A 14,199-nucleotide genomic window follows, 5' to 3' on the forward strand; every position below is an offset into this window, starting at 1 on the left:
TACACCGCCAAGAAACCATAGGGTTTAGCATGTGACAAATTTGAATTTGATACGCCAACCTGCGCCAGAGAAAAAGAGTCTTAACAAACGGACAGACGGATAAAAACGACAAAAATATAGTTTCGTGTTATATGAGTATGATTACACATTATTAAATTTTGGATCATGTCCTTTACTTGTGCTATGAAGCCTTGCCTCTCGCCAAATTTCATGATTCTAGGTCAACGGGAAGCACTTTATAGGTTTTGATGGGTGAGTTTTCGAGTATCACAGTATGTGACATAAATAACCGTATCTTTTGATTGAATTGACTTAGTTTAAAATATTTACGCCGCCAGGGGACCACAGATCTTAATATGTGACATAAATTTGAACTTGATATGCCTAGCCGTTCCTGTGAAAAACTGTTCTTCACCGCTGAACAGAAAGACAGATGGACGGACGTCAACAAAGCGATCCTATAAGGGTTCGTTTTTACAGATTGAGGCGCGAAACCCTCAATATCGCATGAAATCAGCGGAAAGAATCGCTCGGGAATTTCAAAGCGCTACCACCACTCCAGCTAGCGCAGTGACTGTGCATAGGTAGGTAAAAAGAATGAGGTACAAACGGTCGCGCAGCTTTTCATAAGCCATACATGCTAAGTGATGCTTGAGGTGGAGTAAAGAGCGATGCCACTGGGCTGTGGATGATTAGAAACGAATGCTTCGGAGTATGGATCACGGTAAATTGTGTGGCAGACTCATGAAAGGGTCTAACATATGCCTGAAGAACGATACCTGCAACAATGCGTAGCGCCAACGGTTATGTAAGGAGCATATGGTGTTACGATATGTGAGTGTTTATCGTGGTTAAGAAGTGGTCCTCTTACTGCGCTTAATAAAACGCTAAATGCGGAAGGATATGAACACTTTTTACAGCGTTGTGTGCCGCCAATAGTAGAGGAACTGTACGGAGACGAAGACCATTCGTGTCACTATGACAGTGGACCCTGCCATAAAGCAGCGTCTGGTTTGCCGATAATGACATTCCTGATCAGACTCTCGACCTTAGTGCAATACAACACCTCTGGGATGAATTACAACGTTGGCTTCGCACCAGACCTAAGCGTCCAATATCTCTGCCTTCTTTGGTTATGCTTCGTAAGGAAGAATGGGCTGCCATTCCTCCACAGACATTCAGATACCTGGTTGGAAGCGTCGCCAGCAGAGTTCAAGCCGTCATACAGAAAGAAGTGTGGGCACTTACCCTTATGAATGTCCACCAACAGGTACCTTTGATCAGGTAGTTTATTCGCTCGGGAAAACATTATCATAAAAAAGCCACCACCAAATGTGGCCATGCGTGATGGCTAACTTACTACAAAAAGTGAATATCCGTTACTTGTCTACTTTTCGTTGCTTCAACATAATGGCTACGAAGATCAGAAACCAAAGGAAACACATTTTCATTAGGTTTTATTAACTGTGGAAACACATGTGCCCACTGACTGTATTCATTTCAATGGTAATGACTACAGCAATCAGTTGCCAATAATTATATGTGACCGAATGCTGTACTATTTAGTACTTTCACATTTTCATTGTTTCTTAAAATTCACTGACACATTTGCATAAGTGGCTGCTTCTTTAAAGTTGCTGTTGGGCAGAGATGCTCAGCTGTCGACCTACATTAATCGTTGATTTTGACCTCTATAGTCCAACGTCTTTCACTGTGACGACAAGCGAAACTGTTTTCTATACCATTAAATATCGTTTTTCAGTTTTATGGTTATTGGGATTAAAAATCAAAACATTTATATTCATTTACAACTTATTACCTACATAAAATTGTGAGAATTTTAGATTCACTCCTCAACCTTGGGATATATGACTGAGAGTTTAGTATCCTTTCTGAACACTTTATTGTCTAGATCGCATGTTTTGTTACATAGATAATCAGTTTCAGCCAGTTCAATGACCATCTTCAGATCTTTAAAGGTCGATACATCTTATCCAAACCAAAAATGTTTTAATACAATTAAGTAGAGTACACGATCTATACGGTAATATCAATGCTGTTAAATAACTAGTCGCATTTTTGTGTACAACACGTAAAAAAGTATAATAATTTACGGAACTTGTATGAAGTCATCATTAACATTACACAGCTGTGTTATATGCACATTACCTACCTATAATCCCAGAATTTACGACACATTACATTTTCTGAGATAATAACCATAAACAACATAACACGCTATCCTGTATGACTTGGGAACAAATTAAATTGTTCCGCTGACGGAAACAGTCAAACTAACTGCTGCAAATCATTTAGACCTTAAGTCGTAGCTATTGTCACCAAGCGGCAGTACAGTACGTTACTATATGTTAAACATAACAGTATATTATAGAACATAGTGATACTGTTTACATACATTTAAATACTGAAAACATAAGTTGCACAGATATTTAAGGTACGAGATTCAAGATCGCTTATCAAAGTTTGTTTTATGAAAACTCCACGGGACAGAGTAGTACCTCTGTGAAAAGTATATGTAAAGAACGTGAATCCAATAACATGTTAAAATACTTAAAATATATAAGTTGCAAATATCTTTAAGGCACGAGATTCAAGCTCTTTTTATCAAATTTGTTACATGAAAACGCCATGACACAGGGCGTTACCAGTCTAGTAAGTTCGTATAAATAACATGATATTCAGTAATTAGATGGATAGGAACCTCTGACAACAACTACGTTACGTTTCATGACCAGAAAAGATATATTAAACGTATTACGAACCTATAAATATATTCCTAGACATCTGTCTCTACCGACCATATGCCTCAAATCACTAAGTCAATAACGCAATAGATATTATAATACACAACTAGAACAGGAACATGGTAAAGTCTTGTGAACCTTATATTATACCTCAGGATAGCACCTGCACCGACCATACACCGTAGAACATTACGTCAATACAGCTATAGACTTTCTACTTTTATTCTGTACTATCAAGCAGAGCATATAAGTTGCAGACAGATTACCCAACCAGTAGCGAGAACTATAATACGTAGCTAGATGTCTACGTTACATACCTATTACACTAAATTTGTTGTGTGGTAACATTATGAAACACAAATCCCGTAAAATTATAATCTCTGTTCAGCTTAAAGCAAAGCGTATAGGGTCCCTGATGGACAGCAAGCAGTTGTGATTATAGTAATACGTAGCTCGATATTTACATTACGCAAATGTTACATTATACTTATTTCATGGTAACATTGTAAAATCACTACATTCAAACAACCTGATATCCAGAAACTAAATGAATATATCTTTTCTTTTAAGAAATACTACATTACAATACAATAAAATAAACATTGTGTAAGACGTATGTAATGTAGACATCGAGCTACGTATTACGGTTCTCGCAAATGTTTGTAATCTACCTGGATCCCAAACACTCTGTTTGATAGTACAGAATAAAAGTGAAATATCTACCGGCGAAGTGTCCTTTGGCATATGGCTAGCGCAGATACATACTAAGTTGTATATAGTTGTAACATAGTAGATCGCCTCCTGCTCCCACTGACGATGTCACGTAATCAGTGGAATGAATAACCTTGTTCTTAACTGACCGTCATACTATACGCTAACATTATTGGAAACTGTAGCGTTCTAAATCTGGATGGTAAGTTAACTGAAATGTGTGGAATCCGTGACTTCCCTTTACCTTTTCCGATTAAAATTTCCATTCCTCTTTGGTTCGTTAGAAGCTTCACTGAGTGGCTTTAGGAATTCTTTTTGAGAGTTTACGCTTTCGTCTGTTGCGTAATCCAGCCTTTTACACAGTGTTTCAAAAATAGAGGGCGTAGTTTCATGTATGTATTCCCCGTATGTAGGCCTAGACAATAGAAAATGTTCATTACAACATGCATCCAGAAATGCTTGGTTTCCGAGTTACAGTCTTAAAAAACTGTGATATTCACCAGAACATTCTTCTTCCCGCTAGTACCAAGAGGACAGTTAATACCAAGGCGAACGGAACATTGGGTGTTGTGTTTCACGTTCGATGTTACTGCAATATGGCAAAAGTCAACTTCATGTACAATAAGATGGACGGCAATGCTGAGCTAGATCGTGGTTTGAACGAAGAGAGATACACATAGCGAAGATGTCTAGATAGGAAGACATTTGAAGGTCTCCATCGCTGTCTGTGAGCTCGTGGGAAGTTTACATCTCCTTGTTTGGAGAGGGAACGACCAAGATCTCCAACTCCGGATGTAGAGGAGGAGACTCTGAATTCTGTGCACGTGGCGGCTCCTGTCAGTATGCAAAGGTTAGCGTTGCAAGTGAATGTTTCTCGTACGATCGGCTGGAGACTGTTGCCAGAACAACAGTTGCATCCCTATCATATGCAAACTATTTAGGTCCTGTCACCAGGATATTACGCTGCACGTATTATTTGTTCCCCCGATAGTTCTTGCAGCAATGTTCTACAGATCAGATCTTTACTGCTTTAGTATTTGTGAATGTATGCTTTCCCGGCGTATACAGCTGGCGAAGAGTTCTCGGGGTTCCAGCCGGGTGGCGATGTCTTCAAACTGCGACGTTTCGACGAGTGACATACTCATTATCTTCTGGCGAAGTGCCGAGACTTTGCAGATGCCGGTCCCTTTATATCTGCGGTGTGCCCCCCACCACCTGGCCGCGGGAGGCTGGGTCCAGAGGAGCCGGCGGGCGGGCGGAGGGGGAAGCGGGTGCGCCGTTCGTGTCTCCGTCAGAGCATTCTGATCGCGTCTCGTGAGCTGGACGGTTCTTGTTGCGTTCCTGGCGTACTGCGGCTAATGCTGGATTCCAGGCCGCGCTCAGTTGATAGCCTTCGTCCCTGTTCACAAGATTCTCGTGGACCCGTTCTACAGATCAGATCTTTACTGCTTTGGTATTTGTGAATACGGGTCCACGAGAATCTTGTGAACAGGGACGAAGGCTATCAACTGAGCGCGGCCTGGAATCCAGCATTAGCCGCAGTACGCCAGGAACGCAACAAGAACCGTCCAGCTCACGAGACGCGATCAGAATGCTCTGACGGAGACACGAACGGCGCACCCGCTTCCCCCTCCAGCCCGCCCGACGGCTCCTCTGGACCCAGCCTCCCGCGGCCAGGTGGTGGGAGGCACACCGCAGGTATAAAGGGACCGGCATCCGCAAAGTCTCGGCACTTCGCCAGAAGATGATGAGTATGTCACTCGTCGAAACGTCGCAGTTTGAAGACATCGCCACCCGGCTGGAAGCCCGAGAACTCTTCGCCTGCTTTAGTATTGTTCAAAGTTGAAGCACAGTTCGCACTGATGACATTACCAAATTCCACAGTCAGAATGAATGGGCGTCTGAAAACCCACATGGAATTGTTCCATCTCACCACCAAGTGCTGTCATCCCTCATTATGTGGCCAGTATCGCTGGTGACCCATTAGTTGGACCCCATGCACTTGTAAACAAGCTTATGGGGCAGGCGGACACAGACGTCCTCTAATATACCATTCCACATTGTTTCAAAAACAGCTCCTTTGATATTTCGTCAATGAGTTTTCTTGCATGACAGCAAGCTTGCACACTTCAGTCGTACTGTTTGCTGGTATTTTGATTAAATGTTTGCTGATCAATGGACAGGTAGAGGTGACCCGATTGCTTAGCCTTCATGCTCACCTGACTTAATCCCTGTCGATTTCTGATTCCTGGTGCATTTAAAATTATTGGTCTGCTTGTCTCCGGTGTCTGACGTAGAATTCCATCGGAACCAAAACCTGTTGGACTGTCAATAAATACGCATAACTCCTGAATTTGGAATCGTATTCGCAGTGGCATGAGACACCGATGTGAGGCCTGTGTTCAAGCAGGAGTTGGATACTTCGAATATCGTCTGTAAAGAAAACTATCTCTGCGAGGAAAAATCTTCTGGTGAATATCATTGTTTTAAAAAGAACACCGAAACCGTGCATTCCCGAACACAGGTCGTAAGGAATTTCTTATGGGCTAATGCATACCTGAAATTACGCACACTATTTTTGAAATACCCTATATACAGAATGTACTGGATGGTTATAATCAAAGTGCAGCTACTCAGGGAGGTCCAGAGTTGCCTGTAATTATCGTATGGCAGCGAAACTTGGCAGATATGCTACTGAGATAATTTTACGCTGGAGAAAAATTACTTCCAATTTTGGCCACCAGGTGCAACTCTGGCACTGTACACCGTCTCGTCGACGTTTCCGGTGCTCATATTGAACAAATTGTGTAAGCGACAGTTAATAATAACACCAACATTATGACGTACTCACCTGTTGACGTTTTCTGCCTACGCCCCGTACGTAATCCACTATATACGGGAACATTTTTATATTTTTTTCATGCATTTACAGCGCCAGATCTGCACCTGGTATCTAAAATTGAAACTGTTTTTTTTTCAGCTTAAATCGGTTACGCCATAACACATTAGAATATCTACCAAGTTTAGATGGTATATTATGTACACTACTGGCCATTAAAATTGCTACACCACGAAGATGACGTGCTACAGACGCGAAATTTAACCGACAGGAAGAAGATGCTGTGATATGCAAATGATAAGCTTTTCAGAGCATTCACACTAGGTTGGCGCCGGTGGCGACACCTACAACGTGCTGACACGAGGAACGTTTGCAACCGGTTTCTCATACACAAACAGCAGTTGACCGGCGTTGCCTGGTGAAACGTTGTTGTGACGCCTCGTGTAAGGAGGAGAAATGCGTACCATCACGTTTCCGACTTTGATAAAGGTCGGATTGTAGCCTATCGCGATTGCGGTTTATCGTATCGCGACATTGCTGCTCGCGTTGGTCGAGATCCAATAACTGTTAGCTGAATATGGAATCGGTGGGTTCAGGAGGGTAATACGGAACGCCTTGCTGGATCCCAACGGCCTCGTATCACTAGCGGGCATCTTATCCACATGGCTCTAATGGATCGTGCAGCTACGTCTCGATTCCTGAGTCAACAGATGGGGACGTTTGAAAGACAACAACCATCTGCACGAACAGTTCGACGACGTTTGCAGCAGAATGGCCTATCAGCTCGGAGACCACGGCTACTGTTACCCTTGACGCTGCATCACAGACAGGAGTGCCTGTGATGGCGTACTCAACGACGAACCTGGGTACACGAATGGGAAAGCGTCATTTTTTCGGATGAATCCAGGTTCTGTATACAGCATCATGACGGTCCCATCCTATTTGGCGACATCGCGGTGAACGCACATTGGAAACGTGTATTCGTCATCGCCATACTGGCGTATCATCCGGCGTGATGGTATGGCGTGCCATTGGTTACACGTCTCGGTCACCTCTTGTTCGCACTGACGGCACTTTGAACAGTGGACGTCACATTTCAGATGTGTTACGACCCGTGGCTCTACCCTTCATTCGATCCCTGCGAAACCCTACATTTCAGCAGGATAATGCACGACCGCATGTTGCAGGTCCTGTACGGGCCTTTCTGGATAGAGAACATGTTCGACTGCTGCCCTGGCCAGCATATTCTCCAGATCTCTCACCAATTGAAAACGTCTGGTCAATGGTGGGCGAGCAACTGGCTTGTCACAATACGCCAGTCACTACTCTTGATGAACTGTGGAATCGTGTTGAAGCTGCATGGGCAGCTGTACCTGTACACGCCATCCAAGCTCTGTTTGACTCAATGCCCAGGCGTATCAAGGCCGTTATTACGGCCTGAGGTGGTTGTTCTGGGTAATGATTTCTCAGGATCTATGCACCCAAATTCCGTGAAAATGTAATCACATGTCAGTTCTAGTATAACATATTTGTGCAATGATTACCTGCTTGTCATCTGCATTTCTTCTTGGTGTAGCAATTTTAATGGCCAGTAGTGTATAATTACAGGCCACACTGGTCCTCTGTGAGTAGCTGCACTTTAAGTATAACCACCTGGTAGATGCCATTCGGTCTGACTTCTTTGTGCGGTTGCTGGAAAGTTAGTCAGTTTCATATCCAAGCATGTAGCCTACTTTGTTGCATGCCGCCTTGGTAGTGCTGAAGTTTTAGTAGCTAGCTGCGTGGATTCCAAGCGACGAGCTAGAGCGACAAGACCTACTGCCTCAGGGAAATAAAAGACAAGTAAACTCTAGAAATATATGTCGCTCTAGGTGTGAAGTTTTATGCTAGTGTTTTCGCAGCTGCCGGCCAGGGACCAGGCGCTGCTTCTGGAGGAGGCCTGGGGCGAGCTGTTCGTGCTGAGCGCCGCCCAGTGGGAGCTGCCTCTGGACGAAGGTCAGTCAGACACCATGTTCTTCCTTATCATCATCATCATCATTGTCATCATCATCATCATGCAGTATGTCATTGGCTTATAAGCGTCCTGTCAGATACGAAAAGCTGATTACCTGATGCCTGATTTAAGAAAAAGGCCCCCTCACGTACAGTGTTTCGACCCATGACTCAAATTTAATAACGCGATCTGGCTGCAAAGAATTATTGGAGAATTATCTTGACAGTGGCGCATACTTTTTGCAGTGCAACGATCCATAATGGGCACAGCAAAACGAAAACTGTGTATCGCCACCACTATTTTTTTTTAGCAAGAGGCAATGGAAGTGGATCAATCTGGAGCCGACCACAGTTACGTCACGGACTACCCGCTAATGTGATAAAAACTGTCACCATGACCTCAAGCGATTACAACATTAGTAGGCCAGCAGAAGGAGTAGTCATAATAACAGCAACACGGCAGAAAGACGGAACCACTGTGGTGTGATGGCTTGGTTACTTCACGCCCAAGCCAAGTGTTCTGTTGGGGCTACGTAACGGGCATTGATGCCTAGGTAAAATAAGCATGCACGAAGCATGTGTAAATACTCTTAATTTTTAGACAGATGCATGAAGTCTGGCAGCTGTAATCTTCGAACAGAAATCCATACCAGTCTATGAGTCGACAAGAATCTACAAGCTGCCACTGTGAGGTTTGGCGTCCAACAACTGAAGGCCTGCTTCTAGCGGTGAGTCCCACGGTGTGGATTAAGCGGCTCCTATCTGGTGGGCCACCTCTGGCCCTGTTTCCAGCCGCTGTCAGCCTCCTAGCCTGGTGGGCTACCCAGGGTCGGACAGTTGCTCACACCCCCAGCTTCGCCTGTGTGGGCATACAGTTGCTCACTGCCTCCGTAAGCAAGGGCAGGCGCTACTGCTGAGGGCTGTCTTGCCCTGCGGGCCTACAGCGGGATCCCGCATTTTCTGGCGCGAAAGCTGCGAAGCTGCGTCCAGTCGGCACACACGCAGCCACGCTCACCAGTCACCATTGCTACTGAGTGGCTGGCGTCGCCGTAAGCCATTTGCTTATTTCGGCGCCTCCACACCTGCCATCTTCTTCAAACACACTGGCGGCTGCTGCCACCGCAAAGCTTCGCTAAAACTACTGTTGGATGTTCACTAATAAAATGTATATTTAATCAATGATGTTTTTCTTGACAACACATGAGCCTGCAACCCGATAACCATTGGCTATTCACATTGATACCCAGGGCGGTGAATTACTGCTTCCTGAAGTTACCAAATCAGTTCCACCACCCACTGTAGTGGCCACCAACCTCCGGTCATTACAACTTAAAGTCGGTGAACATTGGTCAGACGCCCTGCTAAGCCCGCAGGACAGGACAGGTAGTTTAAATTGTGGATAGGGGCCAAAATAAGCGGCTGTCAGTTACACTCGAACATACAACTTTATTTATTTGACCAAACATTACAAGAGCCAAGAAAATTTTTAAAAAAATGCACCATCAATTTTTGGAACTTAATAACCGACTGAATACGCCATACAATCTCATGCCTTAGGGGCAAGACCACTTTAATTTAAAATCGGCTGAAAGCCAATAGCTTAAAACTCAAACCAAAATCGGAAATTAAAAAGGCAGAAGGCCTTATCCTAAATCAGTTTTTTTCAATTAGGCTAAAGGCACAAACAATCTCACACCTTAAGAGCAAAACAACTTTAATTTTTTAAAAATCGGCTGAAGGCTCATCTCTTAAGACTCAAACCAAAATTAAATTTTTATAAGGCCGAAGTCCTTACCTTAAAACAGTTCTTTAATTAGGCTGAAGGCCCAACCAATGTGGCCGGCCGAAGTGGCCGTGCGGTTCTAGCCGCTGCAGTCTGGAACCGCGAGATTGCTACGGTCGCAGGTTCGAATCCTGCATCGGGCATGGATGTGTATGGTGTCCTTAGGTTAGATAGGTGTAACTAGTTCTAAGTTCTAGGGGACTAATGACCTCAGAAGTTGAGTCCCATAGTGCTCAGAGCCATTTGAACCATTTGAACCAACCAATGTGGCACCTTAAGAGCAAAACAACTTTAATTCAAAATCAGCTGAAGGCTCATCACTTAAGACTCAACAAATGAAATTTTTAAAAAGAAAGGCCAAAGACCTTATTTAAAACAGTTCTTTAAATTAGGCTGAAGGCCCAAATAATCTTATGCCTTAAGGGCAAAATAACCTTAATTTAAAAATCGGCTAGAAGCCATACAAATACAAACAACAAAAACAAATACGAAAAGGCAGTACACCCAACTGCACTCAGAAGTTTCCGAGGATCGGCCTGCAATTCAAACACTAACGCTCACTTAGGTGAGACAGGCAGTCGGCCCAACCATTCTCGATCCGACGACAACCCAACCGACAGACAGTCAAGGGACCCACCGACAAGATAACTTCCGCTCCACCCGACCAACACACAACAAGGAGTTCAATGGAACAACGTAGAAGTTATTGGCGCCCACAACCAATTATACATTGAGCTGTCAAACTACACACGGTGCTGGACAGCGACAACATGATGAGGAAAATACACTGCCTGAATTTACGGCAACGGCCAGGGCAGGTAACCGGAACGTTAACGGCCACAAGGCAGAAGATTCCGCTGGTGCACTTCAACTCAAAATAACCAAGTACAGTTAAACTCCACCGGAGGGTGGCTAAAATTTGCCATCTTGGAAACACACGTTGGTGCTCACGGGAATGTCCCAACAGCCGACAACGAAATCCAAACGACACAATGTGAACAGTCGTGACTTGCTGGTAGATTAAGTCAAAACTCAACTTTCGTGTCCAAGATCGGTGAGCCACGGACATCGTAGTAGTGGGAACAGCACCACACACTCCGGCCGCGCGTGGACGCCGCCAATGGCCCCGGCCAAACTGCCACCGCGGAGACTTCCTCTCTGGTCCACGCCAACCGACCAACTGCTCGGACACAGCACAGCCGGAAACTATAAGCGCCAGGCCAGAGATAGTACAAGGTGCGAATATCGATACACACCGCTGCTGCCACTCGCGGAGAGAGAGGGTAAAAGCATAATCGCGATAACCGCGGCAGACTAATCACAGAATAGCAACCAAGGTTTAATGCCAAGCACAACACGAGGCAGCCACGGCTCAATGGGCAGACGTACCACATACCTCACCAAGTGTAACTTTGGTTACAGCCAATCGCTGTGCAAATGGGCATGTAGTACCCAAAGTGTTAGAAGATTACAGTATTATAAGGCACTGAATGAACATATTTTCTGTACAACAAAGCATAACGTCTCTATCACCTGCGTAACGTCTCTATCACCTCTGTCAGCTCCAAAACTTAAACTTTAGGTTGGAAAAGCTTGCAAAGAATGTGACTCGTATTCGCAGTGAGAAACCTATAAAATGTTACCAATTGCTGAAGGCGCATGATACGTTTCTTATCATGCGATCGTATACTCACACGGAGGAGACGCCAGCATAATTCGTTTAAAGGGTGGTAAGAAAAATTGAATTTTGAAAACAAACTCATACAAATGACTTCAGAAAAGTATGTAAATCTTAGTAACACATGTTCTACTGGTGTCCTGGAAACACACGGCACTCAACGTACCAGTACGTAACAAAATCAAACAAGGAGTCGCAAAAAAATTACTACAAAGAGTCATCGATGGGGAACGTGACTGCCGGCCGGGGTGGCCGAGCGGTTCTAGGCGCTACAGTCTGGAACCGCGCGACCGCTATGGTCGCAGGTTCGAATCCTGCCTCGGGCATGGATGTGTGTGATGTCCTTAGGTTAGTTAGGTTTAAGTAGTTCTAAGTTCTAGGGGACTGATGACCTCAGAAGTTAAGTCCCATGGTGCTCAGAGCCATTTGAACCATTTTGGGAACGTGACTTAGTTCATTGTACTACTGTTCGGCTTAATTGTTAGCAAACAGATTCTTTACCGAACCTTGGAACAAACCTACCTCATGAATGCTCAGAGACACGAAATTGGCCTGTGGGCTGTGTCAAAGAAGAGCAGTACGTTTTGTATTATCCAGAAAGAGGGGATACAGTGCCACGGACATGATTCAGGATTTGGGGTGGACATAATTAAAACAAAGGCGTTTTTCGTTGCGATGGGATCTTGTCACGAAATTTCAATCTCCAATTTTCTCCTTCAAATGCGAAAATATTTTGTGGACGCCGACCTACACAGGGAGAAACGATCATCATAATAAAATAAGGGAAATCAGAGCTTGCACGGGAAGATATAGGTGTTAGTTTATCTCTGCGCTGTTCGAGACTGGAACAACAGAGAATTGTCGTGAATGTGGTTCGATGAACACACTGCCAGGCATTTAAGTATGATTTGCGGAGTATCCATGTAGATGCAGATGTAGATGCAGACTCCTTTAGTCACCTAATCGACATGGACGAATGCTGACTTTATGGTGAATGTTTTCTTAGAGGCAAATGACCACATACTAATGAAAGCTGTTAAGCCGCACCATTCGCGGGAAGTTGACCGAAGGAGTAGCATTGCTCGACGACTAAGCTTCCACTCATTCAGCTCAGGACGCTGTCACAAATGTTGCTCTTTTGTCTTTCACATTTTTTATCACCACTTGTATTCTCATGACATGACACTCAGTGATCTCTTCCTGTTTCCTCAGATGAAGAAAGAATTGGGTGATAGATATTTTCATAATGATGACGAGGTTATTTTCGAGGTTGAAGGTTTTCCTCAACAACCAAAATGGACATCTATAACCACGGTTTCCGCCACGGCAGCCATGATTGGCAAAAATGTGACGCATTGAAGGGTGAATACATAGGATGTCTCCCAGGAGGAATGTTCAATATTCAGCGACATGATGGGAACGCTCATTTGAAGGAAAAAAACTTTATACGAACATATATCCAATTTCGAATGGTTTCTGATGTAAAATACATTTAACGTACGTATGTGTTTTGGCTAGTGGCGCGCACGCGTATGTTTTACCCATCCGACTTCCATGGCGTGTCCAGCCCTACCTCGTTGCTTTCAACCTTTTTGCTCGGTATGTCTTTGTACCATTAAACTAGCCCGTTGTCCACGGTGTGTTGTGAGTGAATAAGTGCGACGGATTGAGAATGTGCAAGAGAGAAGCATCGGTTAACTAAAATGCCACACATCTACACTAATGAAGAATATGCGGAAATTGTGTTATGTTTGCGGCTCCTGCGATGGTTGAGCCACTGCCGCTGTCCAAGAACACCTTAGGCGCTTTCCGACATGTCGCATTCCTGATCGTAGAGTGTTTACCGTGGTTTTCAGTACACTGTGTGAAACAGGTATCCTTCCAAGTTCCCATTTTTCTTCTCACTGCGTAATTCAACAGCTTGTGCAGCGAACAACACATTATTGAAATGGTGCGGTGTAGTCCAACTTGCAGCGCATGGTGACTTTCTGTACTTATCAATGTCCCACGAACACATGTATGGCTAACATTAGATGCCGAAAACTCGTGCCCATTTCACATACAGCGTGTCCTCAATCTTCGCATTGGCGACAGTGCCACACCATTTGAATTTTGTTATTGATCAAGTTACGATCGTCATTTGCTTGCATTGATACTATTCACTGATATAGCCACATTTCCAAGTAGTGGAATCAACAATACAGTACCAATCATTGATGGTCGCAGGACAGTCCACACGCTACAGTGGAAACCAATTTTCAAGTTCGTTTTTCGATCAATGTTTGGTGTGGCATGACCAGTACCATGCTGATAGGTCGAATCATTTCAGAAGAGCGAATGACAGGACAGAAATACTTGCACTTTTTTAAAAAATTAATAATTTTTTCATAACGCGGGGCCACAGTCAAAATATATTTCTTTAAAGTCAGTA

General features: G+C 44.1%; 1 pseudogene; it reads left to right on the forward strand.

The window, feature by feature from the left end:
* Nucleotides 1-14,199, forward strand: part of LOC124802822 — a 371,933-nt pseudogene that overhangs the window by 342,657 nt on the left and 15,077 nt on the right.

The sequence above is a fragment of the Schistocerca piceifrons genome, chromosome 6, assembly GCF_021461385.2.
Source record: "Schistocerca piceifrons isolate TAMUIC-IGC-003096 chromosome 6, iqSchPice1.1, whole genome shotgun sequence".
Taxonomy (NCBI): domain Eukaryota; kingdom Metazoa; phylum Arthropoda; class Insecta; order Orthoptera; family Acrididae; genus Schistocerca; species Schistocerca piceifrons.